Source organism: Rhagoletis zephyria, unplaced genomic scaffold (assembly GCF_001687245.7).
Source record: "Rhagoletis zephyria isolate East Lansing unplaced genomic scaffold, Rhagoletis_zephyria_1.1 Rzeph_scaffold_01026, whole genome shotgun sequence".
NCBI lineage: Eukaryota > Metazoa > Arthropoda > Insecta > Diptera > Tephritidae > Rhagoletis > Rhagoletis zephyria.
Genome location: NW_016158110.1, coordinates 95,645 through 113,175, shown reverse-complemented (window position 1 = coordinate 113,175; position 17,531 = coordinate 95,645). Strand labels below are relative to the sequence as shown.

The window sequence follows — 17,531 nt, the reverse complement described above, 5'->3', positions numbered from 1 at the left end:
TTGGATATCTCAATTCTATCGACTAGGTGTATGGTGTCAAGTTAGCACTACATACCATTTTTTCTTAAAAAACGAAAGCTACAAATTTTTTCTTTCCACAACAAATTTTAAAGTTAAAAGCTACAATTAATGCCGTTATAACATTTTCAATATCTCAATTCTATCGACTAGGTGTATGGTGTCACAGTTAGCACACATACTAATTTGTCGAAAGGTTTTTTCTTCAAAAACGAAGAGCTACAAATTTTTTCTTTTCACAACAAATTAACAACAACAAGGACTACAATTAATGACCGTAGTAACTTTTCAATATCTCAATTCTGTCATCAATGGGGCATGGTGTCGAGTTAGCACTACATACAAAATTTTGTTCGAAAAAGGGTCAACTCAATTTTTTCCAGCAAAACGAAAGCTACAATTTTTTTCTTTCCACAACAAATTTTAAAGTTAAAAGCTACAATTAATGGCATAGTAACATATTGGATATCTCAATTCTATCGACTAGGTGTATGGTGTCAAGTTAGCACTACATACCATTTTTTCTTAAAAAACGAGAGCTAAAAATTTTTTCTTTCCACAACAAATTTACAACAAAAACACTACAATTAATGCCGTAGTTAACTTTTCCAATTTCGAAAAGTGTAGTGCTAACTTGACACACGTAATTTAAGTACATTCTGAACATCGGTCACTAGGTCGCCATTGTTGTTCTTACAGGAGTTCGTCCTTGTCTTGAAACCTTCCTTAAGTCGCCTAACCCCCTGGTAAAATTTTCGGGCGTTTTTCCTGTCGGCCAGCATCTTACGTTCTTCGGACTCTCTCTTCTTATTGCGGCCAATACGTCTCGCTTTCTTCTTCAGTTCCCTATAACGGTCCCACATGGCTCTCGTTGCACCCGATCGCAGTGCGGCCCTGTAGCCGGAAATGTGGCTCCACTTCCCGCGTATGTCGGTTTGTTGAAGAGTGCTCTCTGAGAGCAGGTGTTCCGAGTCGAGTGGCGAATACATTGGCCGTCTGTTGGGATTGCAGCTTTTCGACGTTAAGCTTTCGTTGCATTATTGGGCGCACATTTTTTGCTGCACAGAGGCGGGTGCGTATCTTGGCTGCTACAGGACAGTGGTCCTAGTCGATGTTTGGCCCTCGGAGTGTACGTACGTCGAACACACTGGATGTGTGCCTCCCTCTATCACAACATGATCGATTTGGTTTCTCGTTTTTCGATCCGGAGACAGTCATGTGGCTTGATGGATCTTTTTATGCTGGAAACTAGTACTAAATATTACCATGTTTCGAGCCACGGCGAAGTCGTCCGTTATCGCATTTCTTGGTTAGTACTGATGTCAGGCTTTGTCTTCCCGAGGACATCAACCAGCCGGGCAGAGGTACCTTCCCCATTAAGAGTCCGGATATTCCAGGTGCATACCCTCAAATCATAGTCCTTTATACGTTTACCGTGCTTATGAGCAGAAAAAGGGGCTAGGCTGTTTATTCGTTTTCATTGGGCGGGGTTTTAACGTGGCGGGACCCAAACCCAGCGCACGCGAAGTTTACGCCTTCTCACTTTAGCTCGTTACCAAGCGGGTATTTGGTCGCAACCCAGAGGATTTGTGGATATAAGTATCCGGATGTTGTCAGCTGCGATTTGAACCGTACGCACAAGAATCACTTCTGGCCACTCCCAGGTGAATTGCAGTCAAAAGTATTTCCCACGTTAGTGTGGAACCATTTCTGCACACGGAACCATTTTCCAGGGCTATATAGACTTGCCTTTAAGGAAATTAGCTTAGTTCAAAGTGTATATTAAATAAATATGTGAAGATTGCGAGGCCACTAAGCCTGTTCGATAAGCGATTAACATTTTTTTTGCTTGGGTTTTAAAATTTGTATACAGCCCGCGCTTCAACTACAAAAAAAAACTGTTGCTTGTGCGGCGATGATTGTCACTGCCATTGATTGTCGACAACAGGCAATGTACTTGCATGTAGTAGTGTCATGTTTGGATTTTCAACAATGACGCTGGCGGCGGCACCACGACGCTGTCAGCACAAAACTAAAAGCAGGAAAATCAACTTAAAAAAAGATAAAGGAAAACATTGTTGTTCAGTAAGCAAAAAAAAAAAGAACGTGGAAGTTGAAAACTGTAGCGACGAAAAAATTCAACTATGGAAAGGGAATAAAGAAGCAACAAGAATAGTGGCATAGAGCAATGGCACCAGCATCCAATGAGAATGGACTATCATACATACGTATAAATGCATATTCAGCGCGAAATATACAGTCAGCGTCAAAAATATACATACCCTGATATCTGGACTATTTTATTAATTTATATTTGCAGTACAAATTGTTTTCTTATTTTCAACAATTTTATTGAGCTTGAGGCCGTTTTAAATAAAAAAAGGATGTGGAAGAACGACAATAATGTGCAAGCAGGTAGCAGTTATAGCTGCAATTTGGGAGATCACCACATCTCCTCATCAGCCTTCTTCAACCGTGGTCACTGAGATATGAACCAGCGACCTCGGATTACAAAGCCAGCGGATTGTTGGGTTTTCCACTTTTTCATATGCCAACCCAACTACAATAAACGGCAGCTATTCTGCTGCTATTTAGACTTGATAATACTATTTTCTTTAAATTATCCATACTTCGTTCAACAGCAAGAACCCCAAGAATCACTTTTTTTTTAATTTCATACAGAACTCAGGAAAATGCATGAAATTTTCATCGAAATTTTAAATTTTTTAAATGCAGTTTTGTAGCTGAGGGTGTATCTTCTTTCTTATAAAATAAATGCGTAAATCATGCGTTATACATATGCTTTTTTATAAGAAATCGAATTGAAAAATTGAAAATTTCTTGCACTTTCCGAGTTCTGCAGCTGAAGTTCCGAGATGACATTAAAAAAAATCGATTCTTGTGGTTTTTGCTGTTGCATAAACTATGTTTTTATANCACTTTCCGAGTTCTGCAGCTGAAGTTCCGAGATGACATTAAAAAAAATCTGTTTTTATAAAAATAAGAAAATTTGGTATGGAAAATATAAATAAATAAAACCGTCAAAATGTCAGAGTATTCATATTTTTAACGCTGACTGTATGCACTTGTGGATGTATGTATGTGCACATCTACATTTGCATATCATCCGCCAGTGCGTGTGAGCCGAGCGCCATATTCTGTCGACCATAATTTCAATTTCAATAAATTTGCCGCAAAGCTGATAAAAATAAAATCCACTAAAGATATTTCAAAAGTGGAAGCCAAATCCACTCAAAATAAATGTTGCTGCAACATAAAAGCATCGGAGACAAAACGTAAAATGAAAAAGTAAATACATCCAAAAACCTAAAAATGAAAGAAAATCCGTTGGAGCAAAGAAAAGCGCGTCGCCGAATAGGCAGCGCCGGAGGCAGGTTACACAGAAAGTGGGAGACAGGCGCGCGTGCGATAAGCATACCTCGACTGTGAGTGCACAAGTATGACAAACATACCTATAGTATATACATACATAAATACGCATTGCTAGAGAACGTATGCACTGCAGTTGTTGTGGTTGCGGCTATTTTGGAGCAAATTCAGGCACACATACATACATATATAAAAGCTGTCACATTTGTGAAATGCCACTTAGAAGGAACGGAGTGCAGCGAAAGGGACATGGAGTACCAAAACATAGAACCGCATACTTAATCAAATTACTGATTAAACATTCACCAGGGAAATGACTTAGTAGATTTGGGTAGAAAAAGTTCAAAAACCTTGTACAATAGTTAATAATAAACAAATGTAAGTAGTAAATTAAATCAAGTATCCCACAAAGATCAAGAAATTATCACACAACAGTCACGAGTCATGGCATGCATTCAAACAAATGCGATGATTAATAATATTATAAATACATGGTGAGGACAGACGCAAAGTGTCGCGCTTAAATTATCAGTGAAAATTACCAAGTATGGCTGTAAAACACACACATTACACACAATATGTACGCGAATTTTTATTATAGCATGGTACATGTACTGACAACACGTTATGAGCCACCGGCTACAACATCAACAACACAACAACATTGGTTGAAGTCCTATAGGGAGCATGTGAAGTACTGAAATAAATTTTTAGTAGTTCTAGTAGTAGTAGTGTGTATGCAAACTAGTCCGTAAGGGACCCGAATTTCACTAGTTGGTAAAATACCAAATTCAAGCATGAACGAAAGAAAGAAAAAAGTTATTTTCTAGCTGTTGAAATCTCGACGCCATCTTTGTTGTAAGAAGTAAACAACGAAGAGAACAAAAAAAAAACGCGTAATTGTTGAACGCATGAATAATCATTTTGATTATGCAAATTTTCCTAAAAATCATGTCGTTGTGTTAAATTATTCTTTACCTTATGTGTGCACACGTTGTCACAAGCGAAAATTAAGAAAATTGCAGTAAAAAGCCACCACCAAATTGTAAACAACGAACAAATGTAAACAAACGGCTTATGTCAAAATCGCCCTACTTTTTTCATAAGTGCGATTATAACGGGCCACTCTTCTGCTGTCGTGATCTTGTCTTTTTGGTTCATGAAATTCAAGTGGTGTGACAAAATACGCGGTCTTGCTTACAAATTGTTTATCGATATTATTACCCTTATCACTCCATCGATATTGTTATTACTTTTGTATCCGTCACTTGAATATTATCGAAATAGTTACCGTTATTGAAATTTTCGTGCCTTATGTATAATTATATATGTTATTGTATCAGTATTACACCGAGACAAATTGGGCACATGAGCTGTCTTAGATGGCTTTAGGAAAATACTATTTGTTAGACTAGGTGCAGTTAGGAAAGCGTGTTGGAATACGCAAAATCTCCACTTGGAGCTGTATTTCTTATGATTCGATTTCTTCTCTACTTCCTACCGACAAGCTCAGCAGAGAGGACTTGTTGATAAAATCCCGGTAAGAAATCTTTCTCCCACTTTGTTCAACTTTAAAAGCTCATTTGTTTCGGCGGAAGTATACTCGTCGATTTTAGAAGGTAGATCACAAAGAGTTACGTTGACGTGACTCAGTGATGCTACCGACGCGCAACATTTCAAAAATTGTTGACTTCACTACTTTGGAGCATACCGCTTTCAATTCCGCTTCTCGCCTTTCCATTTTTGATACAACTACATTAACCAAAAGTTTTTGGGGAATACTGCTGGAGTGACAATTCTTCGCCAGATATAAGTCTGCGTCATTCGGTGTATGTTATATACGTGAGAACGAAGTTTGGAACATCGGTGAAGGATGGTGTTATCCTTTATTATTCGTTCTTTCCTAATAGGAAATCCTATAAGACTCCTGAAGCAGAAGTGCCAAAACTACGTAATATGATCTACGCAGGCAGCTAAATAAGGCTTTGATCGCTTCATATACATAGTCGACTCATATTCATTATATACTTAGGTTAGTTTCCACAATTTCCATTCCCTTCATCCCTACTGTTGCGTTGCTTCTTTTCTTTTTAGCTTTAGGCCAATATGTGCCCTATAAACTACTGCATGTATTCCGGTAAATTCTATTGCTTTAACTATAGGTTGCACTAGCGCTACTATCTACAAGTATAATGTCTCTACGGCTGATGATATATGCGTCGCGATATAGGTTAGAGGTTTAACTCACCGGCTCACAAATCATACATCCTATCTTCCTGAAAGCCCCATACTATAATATTCCATCAGGTAGCAAGTAAGGACATGGTTTGTTGGTTAATAGAAGCTTTGTCAAAGCACTTGCCCAGGACCCAATTAGCGCTGAGAGCACCATGTTTACACTTTCGCTGGGATCCCTGAAAATATCTGTTTTCATGATCCATTCAGTGTCGTAAAACCATTTGAATTTGTCAATGAATATATGTTGGTAGTGGAGCATTTGTAGAATCTTCCTAGTGTATCATGCCACACGCAAAGGTAACATTACACCGTTTTTTTAACTTCCTCTATATTTATTCTACCGCGGGTTGTACGCCAGGCCCATTTTGGCTGCGTGTACACCAGTGGGCCAATGCCCCGTTATCGTGGCTACTAACCTGTCCGTTTCTTTCCTCGATCCTTTTGGAAGTTCCCCTACCTTTGGTTCGTCATAATGCGGAAACACATTCCGCACAGATTTGCAGGTTTGAAGGCTCTTCCAACGGGTATCAGCCATCGGCGCTAATTTTAAGTGCAGTTCCCTTCTGATGAGTCCCGTGGGAAGTTTATTGTTTCTGCCTCGGATTCATCAATAGATGCTCCGGCCTTAGTCAATTCATTAGACCTCTCATTTCCGCATATATTCCTATGGATTTCTCCCACATGAGAAAGATGTCTATTGTATCGGCTGTCGAGCTTAACGTGCATTTACAATCTCGTGACTATTTTGAGCTTTGTTACCATTGAGGCAATTGCCAGAAGTGCCGCTTGCTTATTTTAGGAAATGCATGCTTTACGTACTCCTTCGCAGTTTCTTTCTAACGCTTTTCAGGCTCTCCTGATTCTCACTACTTTCGCTTGGAAGATGCTAGCAAAGTTAGGTATACGGAGCGAAAGAGATGTAGAGTATATATTTTAGTGGAGTTCTCCTCGACTATCTTGCCCCTTCTCCAATCCTGTCTAGAAGGAAACATCATCTGAAAGTTTTCCTAAAATCTATCGTAGCAGGTATATAATCTGATTGTTTCTCTGACGCCTGACTCTTTGGTTTTGATTGCCGAGTTCGCAGTAATTTCACGGACATAGTACACTATGGGCAGTTGATGCAGGATCACATTAAGGGGAAAGACCCGCTACCGCCATCAGTATATCATCTATGTTACTATATACCTTCACTCCATCCTTGTTGGGATGCAGTAGAATGTCGTTCAGAGAGACAACCCATAGTAGCGGAGACGGGGCTCCTCTTGAGGAATGCCTCTATTTGCATAACGGAGCAGTGTTTCTGAACCTGTGGTTGATATTATGATTCGGTTTCAAAGCATTTGTTCGATTCACTTGTATATCGACACCTGAGTGGAACAGCGACCTATCACGGTAGCCAGACCTACCAGGTAGCCCTATCTCAGAAAACTTTTCAAAAACCCCATATTTCAGAATTCGGTTCAGAAAGGCCCTATCTCCCCTGCCGATTCAAAAACATATTTATTTTCAAACCATTTTCAGTTGAGATAGGGCGTTTGTGAACCAAATTCTTAGATAGTTCATTCTTGAAAAGTTTTCTGAGATAGGGCGTTTTTCAAACCAATTCAAAAAAAGGGCGTTCTACAAAATTTTTCTGAGATAGGGTGTTTTCGAAATGGCTTCCGGGAGAAGTAGCTCTTTCATACGGGGTCAGATATTTCCACCTTTACAAGAAATTGGGTAAGAAATTGTTTTGATTGTTTGGTTGTTGAAAGCTCCTTTATGTGGAAGAAGGCCACGAAAGTGATGCATTTACTTTTCTATGGTGCCCACAATTTCATGTAGGCCAGTATCTGTTGATATAGACCGTCGGGTTTCGTAGTTTGATTATATTATATCATTGACTTACGCCTAAGAATCTTCAAACATTTTTAATAGCGTTTCAGCGTATTTTGCATTGCCTTATTATTTCAAAATCTTTGAGATATGTTCAAGCTTCTCGAAGTTTAAGCGAATCTGTGGCCTTATTCTATGATGCCAAATTTCTCATTCGATATTCCTGGGTACAGATGTCGTTTGTGAAAATTTCAGCAGTTAAAATTTGGGCATGGGTAACTGGCAGAGATCGTAGTAGCCTCAACATCAATTCAGTTGCTGGTACTCTTATAGGATACTGTCTGATGCGTTTATAAGGCTAAATTACCAGAAATTTAAATTAAAACAAAAAATGGGTTCGAATTCGGTATAAGCTAATAGCCTGCGTACAGTGTAGTAGAATTATCTGCTGGGTACATGTAAATGAGACTACATTCAAATGCATGCACATACAGACATGCATTTGTACAAACAGCGATGACAACAAATGAATGGGGGAATGACTGACTGCTGCTGCAGTGGAAATTGTCGATTTAAGTATGTATGGAAAAAGGGCAGCTCAGTGGGGTACAACAAGCAACATATGTACGTATGTACAAGTACAAAACCGCGTATCAACAAAATGTAAAACCGCGTATGTGGGGTTGCATAAATTATTATCTAGAGAAAAAAACACTCATATTTCAAAATGGTTTCCTTTTTATCTCGCGAATGAAAGTTTCAGCGATTGATTTCGCATGTTATTCTATTCGTTATAATAGTTTTGAAATCAATTGAATTTAAGACTAAAAATATGAAAATAAAATTTTAGTTTAAAAAACTAAAAACTCGCTTTTATTACAATGTGAACTAAAAATTAAAAAATAATTTATGGAGATACAGATTTAGTTTAAGAGGAATAGGAAGCTCCCTAACTTGCTTTAATTAAACTTTCAAACCAAACTGAAATAGGATTAAAGTAATTTTACCGGAAAACAAGGCGCGGGGTGTTTCTTAGATTTNAAACTCGCTTTTATTACAATGTGAACTAAAAATTAAAAAATAATTTATGGAGATACAGATTTAGTTTAAGAGGAATAGCAAGCTCCCTAACTTTCTTTAATTAAACTTTTAAACCAAACTGAAATAGGATTAAAGTAATTTTACCGGAAAACGAAGCGCGGGGTGTTTCTTAGATTTTACATATAGCCGTGTAATATTACTAAACTGAAAATGAAAAGTTCAAAACAATTTATATCAAGCACCCCACGTTTTGTTTTCCGGTAAAATTAATTTGATTGCCAATTACTTTAATCCTATTTTAGGTTGGCTTTAAAAGTTTAATTCAATCAAGTTAGGGAACTTCCNGATTGCCAATTACTTTAATCCTATTTTAGGTTGGCTTTAAAAGTTTAATTCAATCAAGTTAGGGAGCTTCCTATACCTCTTGAACGAAATCTGTATTTCTATAAATAATTTTTTTTTTTTTTACTTTTTAGTTCACATTGTAATAAAAGCGTGTTTTAGTTTTTTAAACTAATATTTTATTATACAGCAATCGCTTTTTTGGCTAGTATATTTCAGGACGAATGCATAAGGCTTGAGCCAATTTTCAATTATTGGCAAAAAATGCTAGTTACGCGGTTTTGCAGAATGACGACACGCGGTTTTGCACTTTAAACGACGATATGTATATATGTATACAAGCAAGCAAAGTAGCAACAGCTCCGGCATTTCGACGGCCGTAGCGACAGTGGCGACAAGTATGATTCATTTTTATCAGTCTGTCGGTGGAAGGCAAAGAGCAGAAGTCACAACGGCTGCAGTCCATTGAATGAGTCTAACCCGCACTGACACTGAGCCGAGTCGAAGCTTTGGTCGCCAACAGCGAGTTGTTGTGCCACGCTGCCAACGTTTTAACTAGAGATAATGACACAAAAAGCACAGGAGGGTAAAGGTAGGGGAGCCAGCCACTTGTGCAGCAAATGTGTGTGAAACTAAGAACAGAGTCAGTAATTGCAGTATTAGTAGAGAAATGGTATAAGTGGGGAATTTACATTTGACTTGTCGTTTATGCCGCGCCGCGCTGCAACGGCTGCAACGACACCAACAATTTATGTTTGCACAGATTTAGAAGTGTGAACGTGTAATTAATGCGAAAAAGAGGAAATTGTGAGCAAATCTGAAACTTGACCGCAAATGGAAAGTTGAATGGCAATGGGGAGGGCGTTAAGGATGCTGGAGTTCAATTGGAATCGAATCATTGGCAGTGCTGAACAGATAATAAACGTTGTCTCGCTGAAAAACAAAATAAAATAATGGGAAAGGAGTATACAAGCTGGGATTTGAAACCCGCGGAAGTCTTCAAACATTCTTCTTCTTCTTATTTGGCTTTAAAACGTTCGTCGGTCGAGACTAAAAACTTGATCTTGTAATTGTGTTCGTAGGCGCCCTTTCTTTCGTTGTCCACCCATGGGGCCGAATCGAAAGTTAACCCATCAGTCATGCGTACAATATTCCCTAGCCAGCCTGCCATGTTGTTGTTGTTGTTGTAGCGGCACTACTAAGCGCCGCCTATTTCGGTACATCCTTCAATCATTGTCGTCAAGCTCAACTAACGGCAGGCCAAGGAAACGGGCTGTTTCAATAGGGTCGGACCAAAGGGAGAGGAGCTTTAGTTAAATGAGATTGAGCTGGAATGTGAAGAGGTGGTTGGTGTCGTGTGGAGTCTCCACATGCCGGGCGGGATACTGGGGTCTAGTGTGGACAAGTAGCTGTTGAGGCGGCTACAGTATCCGGACCGTAACTGAATCAGGGTAAAGCGGGTCTCTCCTGCTGCAGGTGGTGATTGGGCTTCGATCACGGCATTCATAGGCCGGGAGTCGTGGTAGATGGTGACCGACTCCCTATGAATGTCGTTGATCGCTCGTCGGATCTAGTTGTTGGTCTATGTATGTCCGGACCGCGTCCTTGTAAGGTTGTAGGTCTTTTGGGGAGTTCGCTTCTGTGGCACCCCGCCAGAAACTGATTACAGAGCATTTTGTTGTGCTGCTTTACGGAGAGCATTTGCATCTCGCTGTGTAGGTGGTGCTCAGGTGACATCAGAAGGCATTCTGTCTCTGTCCGGAAAATCAGTTGATTTTTTCTGAAATACAATTGTGTTTTTCTGATATTCATTTGGCCTTTTCTGAAATACATTTGAGCTTTTCTGAAATACATTTGGCCTCTTCTGAAATACATTTGAGGTTTTCTGAAATACATTTGAGTTCCATAGAGAGAATCCATACTGATGCTTCGCTGGGGTTAGGTGATAGGTGAAGTACGGGAGTAGCAGAGCCTCTAGTGTATTCACGACCGGGGAAAGGAGCGTTATTGGGTTATAAGTCTCCCTTTCTAAAAAAAAAAAAAAAACAAATTAATCCGGTTCCCACACATCAGGAATGATCAGAGCGGCCATTGACAGGTTGAGGACCCCCGTTAGGTATGCTACTCCCGCGGGCCCCAAATGTTTTAGCATCAGCACACAGATTCCGTCGGGTCCAATGTCTTTGGAGGCTTTCGCCTTCCCGATGGACCCCTTCATTTTGCCGATGGTGAAAACAAGTGGTGCACTATTTTTGGGCAGTTTGTGCAACCTCCTGGTCACTCATCGTTTGGCCTTGTAAACCGAAAGGCGAAGTGTAAACTGTCGGCTAATATAGCTCGCGCATTTATTTGGGTGCGACAAGGAGCGACCATCGAATGAAATGAGGATCCTTCTTGTAGTCAGAATATTTCGATAGTTGCTCTCACTTAATTGGAGCCTTCCAAATTCAATGGCGACCCCAGTTTTGCCCGATTGCCTCCACTTTTCGAGATAGCAGTACTTGCAACTTTGCTTAAATTTTAACTAAAAAACTCCCCCAGTTTTGAAGATATTTTACTAAAATATTAAAAACCCGTTATGTGCAAAATTGTAGTAAAATAACTTCAAAACTGAGGGAGCTATTAATAAAACAGTTCAAATTTAATCAAATTTTCCAGTGCTGTTATCTCGAAAACCGGAGCGAATCTGGAATATGCCGTTGATTTTCGAGATTTTTTTCTGTCGCGGGTGTTGCGCATTTTCTCCCATATAACGCATGAACAATATCTATTTTTATATGGAAGAAAATAAGTAATACTCTCGGCCATTAAAATTCTAAAAGTGCTTTTATAGGACGTAAATACTTCAGAAGGCATTTTGGAGCAGTTTTTTTAAAGTCTTATATCCATAAAGTATTTGCTTAAGGTTTATATAAAATTTGTGTTATTACAACTTAAAATAGTTTCACTTAAGAAGGACTACCCGCAATGGTGATGAGGGTAAGGCGATTATTACTTTTCCTGGCGCAAGCATAAAGAACATTTTGCAGGCAAACATAAATTGAAAAAATAATAAGAGATTTTCAGGCAAAAAAAGGAAAGCAACCGACTTCAATACTCAAATAAAAATGTTGGAGTACTGTTTGTTGCTTGATCGGAACTAAACTAAATTATTTTGGTACCATCCCCGAGGTACAACTTTTCACCTCTCTGAACTTGGCAGGACAACTTTATCTCAAAGCAAAAATTCCTATCGCCTAATTTGCCGTTAATTACCCGTGAAAAGAATAATTTTGCCGCGGCACCTTCTGAAAACCAATAAAAGAAACCAGCTAAACCCAAACTAACTGAAACCAGCTAAACCCAAACTAACTATCTGATAATTTGCACGGAAGTTAGCAGGGCACCTTCTGAAAACCGATTAAGGAAACCAACTAAAGCCAAACTAACTATCTGATAATTTGNGCACCTTCTGAAAACCAATAAAGGAAGCCAGCTAAACCCAAACTAACTATCTGATAATTTGCCGTAAATTATCCGTTGTTTATCCGTGAAAAGAATTATTTTGCCGCGGACACATTTTAAAAAATATCGAGCAACTTCCACGGAAGTTAGCAGGGCACCTTCTGAAAACCAATAAAGGAAGCCAGCGAAAACCAAACTAACTATCTCATAATTTGCCGTAAATTATCCGTTGTTTATCCGTGAAAAGAATTATCTTGCCGCGGACACATTTAAAAAAATATATAAAACTCGATATTTTTTAAAATATGTCCGCGGCAAAATTATTCTTTTCACGGANCGATACTCGATATTTTTTAAAATATGTCCGCGGCAAAATTATTCTTTTCACGGATAATTTACGGATAATTAACGACAAATTATGCGATAGGAATTTTTGCTTTGAGAAAAAGTTGTCCTGCCAAGTTCAGAGAGGTCAACTTTTCCGTAAAAAAAAAAGAATTGTCGAAAACGGTTCACGGTTTTTGCGAAATTTTAAAAACTGGCAACAATAAAAAAGCAACAATAATTCACAAGGCGAAATTAGCACGGTGCGTAGGCAACTGACTGAGGCAATGGGATCGTCGGTTAGAATCTACTGAAAAAAGTGTGATGAGGAAATTTGGTGATTTCCGAAATAGCTATCACTTCTACCATTTTTTCAAATTATTGTTGCTTTTCCACAATAAGTTTCTCATTCAAAAGGCCTCAAGCTCAATAAAAATTGTTGAATATTTAAAAAAAAAATATTATATTTTTTCCTTTGTCGAAAAACTTCTTTTCAGAAAAAAATTTCATTATAATTTTTAATCTGGTAGCTTGATTTTGATGAAAAGGTCATAATCATAGCAAAAGTCAAATGGCTAAGATGGCTGCTAATGTCATTAAATTAAACCACCTTCTTTTTTCTACCATAGGTAAAATGATTTACTTCGGAACGAATTTCAGTCATCCCTTGTCAAAATAAATCAAAAAATAAATGGCAACAACTTGTAGGGAAGTAGTGTCCGTAATTATATAGACGATAATGTACACAACAAAAATTATTCCGACAAATGAAAACCGGTAAATAATAATTTAAGTTTTAGGCCTATGCGGTTATGCCAAATATGTGGAAATGCTCAATTCATAAAACCATTCCACATTGCAAGAATATTTACACATGTATATATGTATGTACATAATAGATTCATGCTTACGTTCATTATAAATAAGCTGGAAACGCCAAACATCAAAATCACATAAATTACCCCTTCATTCCCCTTAATGATAGGCGCATTCGCGCGTTGTTAGCTCGTATTAACCATCTAATATGCTTGCAAAATATGCACACGTGCACGGAATTCGCAAGAAACACAAGCGAATGGAAGAAATAGATAACATTGTAGCACAAAACGACGACGGCAACACCGAAGATGAGCCCAAGTCACAAGCGTAGTTACCAAACAAAAGAGGCAAGATTGCAAACACTTGCAGAATGAATGCGCGGCAGCCGAGCACTTGTGCTGTTGTCAGCTACCAGCCAACCAAACGACCAAGCACTGAAGTAACTAAGTAGATGCGTGGAAGAAGGGTAATTCGGAACAAAGGTGCCCGACTGTGTTTTTTTGTATAGAAAGGCAAAATAAAAAGTAAATAAGAAATAAAAAGTGTATGTACTGCAGAAGATCAAGAATACCTAGTGGGCTGGCTGGCTACGTATTCGTCTTCATCTTTAGCTGCTTGACTAGTTGGCTGGCTATGCATACAGTTTGAATCGGTTGCTTGCTGTCTAGCTGACTTCTGCCTGCTTAACGCAGTCAAGCGCAGTGGTATTACCGCATATGCAGATATTAATGCAGTTGCAACAAAGGTGCAACACGCTAGAGCGATACGTCGCGGTTCCGCAAGCGGCGTTGTTGTCGTCCACGTTGTTGAGGTTTCTAATAACAATATTGCCGTAATACTGTCAGTTGTTCTATTGGGGCCATTGCCTGTTCTCGGGCGGCCGCCACTCATACTACTTCAAGTAATGTGGAAGACATGAAGCGCATGGTTGTATTTTGGGTTAGCCGCTGCTATGTTTGTAGTGCTGCTGCTATAGGCCACTTGCCGATGAGCTGGTGATTATGGCATACCTGTGTAAGTATTTTGAGTGCTTGTACGTACATATATATATATATGTACATACGACCAAACGTATGTATATTTGTTGCAAATACTTGCATATGAGCAATGTATATATGCATGCACTTACCTTCAATCCGTACACAGCTTCTTGCAGCAGTGGAAGTGGCTATAGAGGCGCTTGTGGCGGTGAAGTGGTGGCATTAGCGGTTTGTGCAACTACGCGTATGGAACTTATGGCGCATTGTAAATGTAAAAATAACAAATATGAATATGCATTCATATGTAGATACTTACATACGTACTTATGTACATGTTCAGTTTTTCACATGTGCATTTTTACATACTAGTATACTTCATATGCATACATATTTACTTGTATATTTGGGCAAGTCTACATGTGCTTACGTGTTTGGCAGCAAGCTCAAGTACTCGTTGTTACTTTTTCTATTTTAAGTTTTTTTCGTGCAAATATTCGCCCCACCAAAGAGTTTTTTTTTTTAAACTTGACAAAGGCAATACATAAAATGCCAACAACAAAATTTAAGTTCTAACTGCCAAAAAGCGTGTAAAGCGGCTCCAAAGTTAAGCTTACTCAGCCAACAAGCCGTTTCCCCTATTCCATTCGTTGATTTTTAGGGCATACTCGTAGGCGGAAATGTTTTCATTTCTGCCTTTTATTCACATCATTCTACTTTTTTCATACCTTTTCCCATAACTATAGTAATAGCATATATGCCATGCGTAAATAACTTTATAAAGTTGTTAGTTTGCAAAATGCTGACGATAAAAACATTAATTTGTAGTTGCTGCTGTCTTTGTTGCCGTATGGTAGTTGCTATATTGCGCTTCTTTAGGTGCCACCGGAACCGTACAACGGAAATTTGAAACCCGCTAAAGGAAAACTAGCACCAACAACCACAATTATGTATGTAGATACATATATACATAACGCACACCATCTTCAAAAGAGGCACAACTCAAAAATCAGATCCAAAAATATAACTGCTTGTGGATCGTGCAATTAATACCAAAACAGGTATAGCGTATTTTTCTAGTTAGTGAACATAAAAATTAAATAAAAATAAAAAAAAATATTCGCATTACTAGGATATACATAAATCCTACAAACTTATTTATGCAAAAAAATTGACATAATTTTTTTTTTGAGTTGTGCCCCTTTTGAAGAACATGTGCGATATGTATGTATATATGCATAAGCCAAAAACTACTTATATTTGTTAAATATTAACAATAGACTACAGTCGCTCATTGCAACAATAATGACAATAAAAACAATGCCACAGTAGTAAGCTACAATAGATGCAGCTAGAGCACATAAGCGAGTGTGACAAAGCCAACATTTCAAAGGGTGTTCAAGTGAGTGGACGGACAACAACAAACAACATTACATACTACATGGTAATGCACACACGCACTAGCTTGAAATATTGCAATGTAACTAATAAGCGGCTGAGCAACTAAGGGGCTAGAATAACCAAGTGGCTAAATGACTGAGCTTGTATACGTCAAAACACTCAAGCAATGCCCAAATCACTACGTCTTTGTGTCAATAACTAGTTAAACTTTGTGATGTGGCGTTGGACTAAACGTCGCAAGAGGGTTTTGCAAATCCGATAACGTCAAATATCCATATGCGTGCAACTACAAGCGGAAGATAGCCTTATTTGTATATGCATACATATGCTGATATACATACATAATAGGTATTCAAATATAAAAACGCTGATTGACTTAATATAATGACAGGCTTAATACATGCACCTTTTCATATTCGTGGCATAAGAGAGTTCATGAATTTGGTGTCAAAGTTTTCCATATTAATTGAGCAGTCAACATAAACCTACTAATACTTCAGCGGTTTAGACACCATTCTTCCAATGATCTACTTAGAAACATCAAACATTTAATCGAATATTGATACCTACATATATGACAGTCCACTAGAAAGACTACGATAGATATACAGATGTATGTACATACAAACATATGCATCGACGAGAGTATCAGTTTTTAGAGTACTAAGTAATAAACTAGTAATTTAAAAACAATTTTTTAAAGACAAGTCCTAAATATAAAACAAACCGGACTATAAACACCGTTTTCCAAATATCTCGATTCCTGCACCACCTATCGAGTAAATTTTTTATTTAGTTATTCCTTTTTATGTAGGTAATATACATTCTAAATATGAACCACATCGGTCCATAAATACGGGTTTTTCAAATATCTCAACACCCGCGCCACCTTTCAGAATAATCCATCTTTCACATTGCGTTGTCATCGGGTTCTGAGCTAAGTTTAAAGTTACAAGAAAGCGATGAAAATGAAGTATTTTTTCCTATTTTAATAAAACAACAATCGAACAGCTTTCGTAAATGACGTCGAGATTCTCGCATCTCCAGTACTGGATCTATCCTGATTATAAGTACATATGTACATATGTATCGCACGTTTAATAATATACAGATGTAATTCAAAATTTACATTTTTTGAGATTTCATCATACAATTACTAAGCTTGATAAGACTTAACTTCCCAATAATAGCGAGGATATGGGTCTTTACAATCTTTACATCTGTCTTTTGGTATATCAACTGTATGAATTGATCAAACTTTGATTGCGTTTTCCCACAAACTTAAAATTTTGAAATAATTCTGTATATCATTAAACGTGCGGTATGTACATTATATTCCGATCGAGAAACATCTTCAGCTTTTCTCAAAATTTATGAAGGGTTTTAATAACATAAGTAAAAAAAAATTATTTAGACAACAGCAATCTCAATTGTAATGTTTTTAATATATACATATTAACCCTTTAAGGGCATGGGCGGATAAAAGAATAGGGCTAATCTCCGAGTCTTACAAAGCCTTAGCACGGTGCACAGATTGCACGGTAAAAACGGGTTTTTGTATAGGACAGCTTTGTAAAGACTAAGAGAATACCCCTAAAGTTATATTTTATCTGGCAATATATCCTTAACATATCGTTTTCAATGCCCAAGACATGCATGGCACTTATCAGTGCTATACAATTTGTATAGCTGGTTATAAATAACTTTAACAATGTGTCC

At 38.0% G+C, this 17,531-nt stretch overlaps 1 protein-coding gene across 4 annotated transcripts in view; it reads right to left on the bottom strand.

Annotated features, from left to right (window-relative positions):
• Positions 1-17,531, bottom strand: part of Pak (serine/threonine-protein kinase PAK 3-like protein) — a 48,947-nt gene that overhangs the window by 30,059 nt on the left and 1,357 nt on the right. Inside the window, exon 1 of one of the 4 annotated variants that reach the window (XM_017615510.1) lies at positions 13,527-13,895. The exons of the other annotated variants lie outside the window; for them this stretch is intronic. The gene's annotated coding sequence lies outside the window, so the exon portion shown is untranslated. Of the gene's footprint in view, positions 1-13,526; positions 13,896-17,531 lie in introns of those variants that run through there. 4 annotated transcript variants of the gene reach the window in all.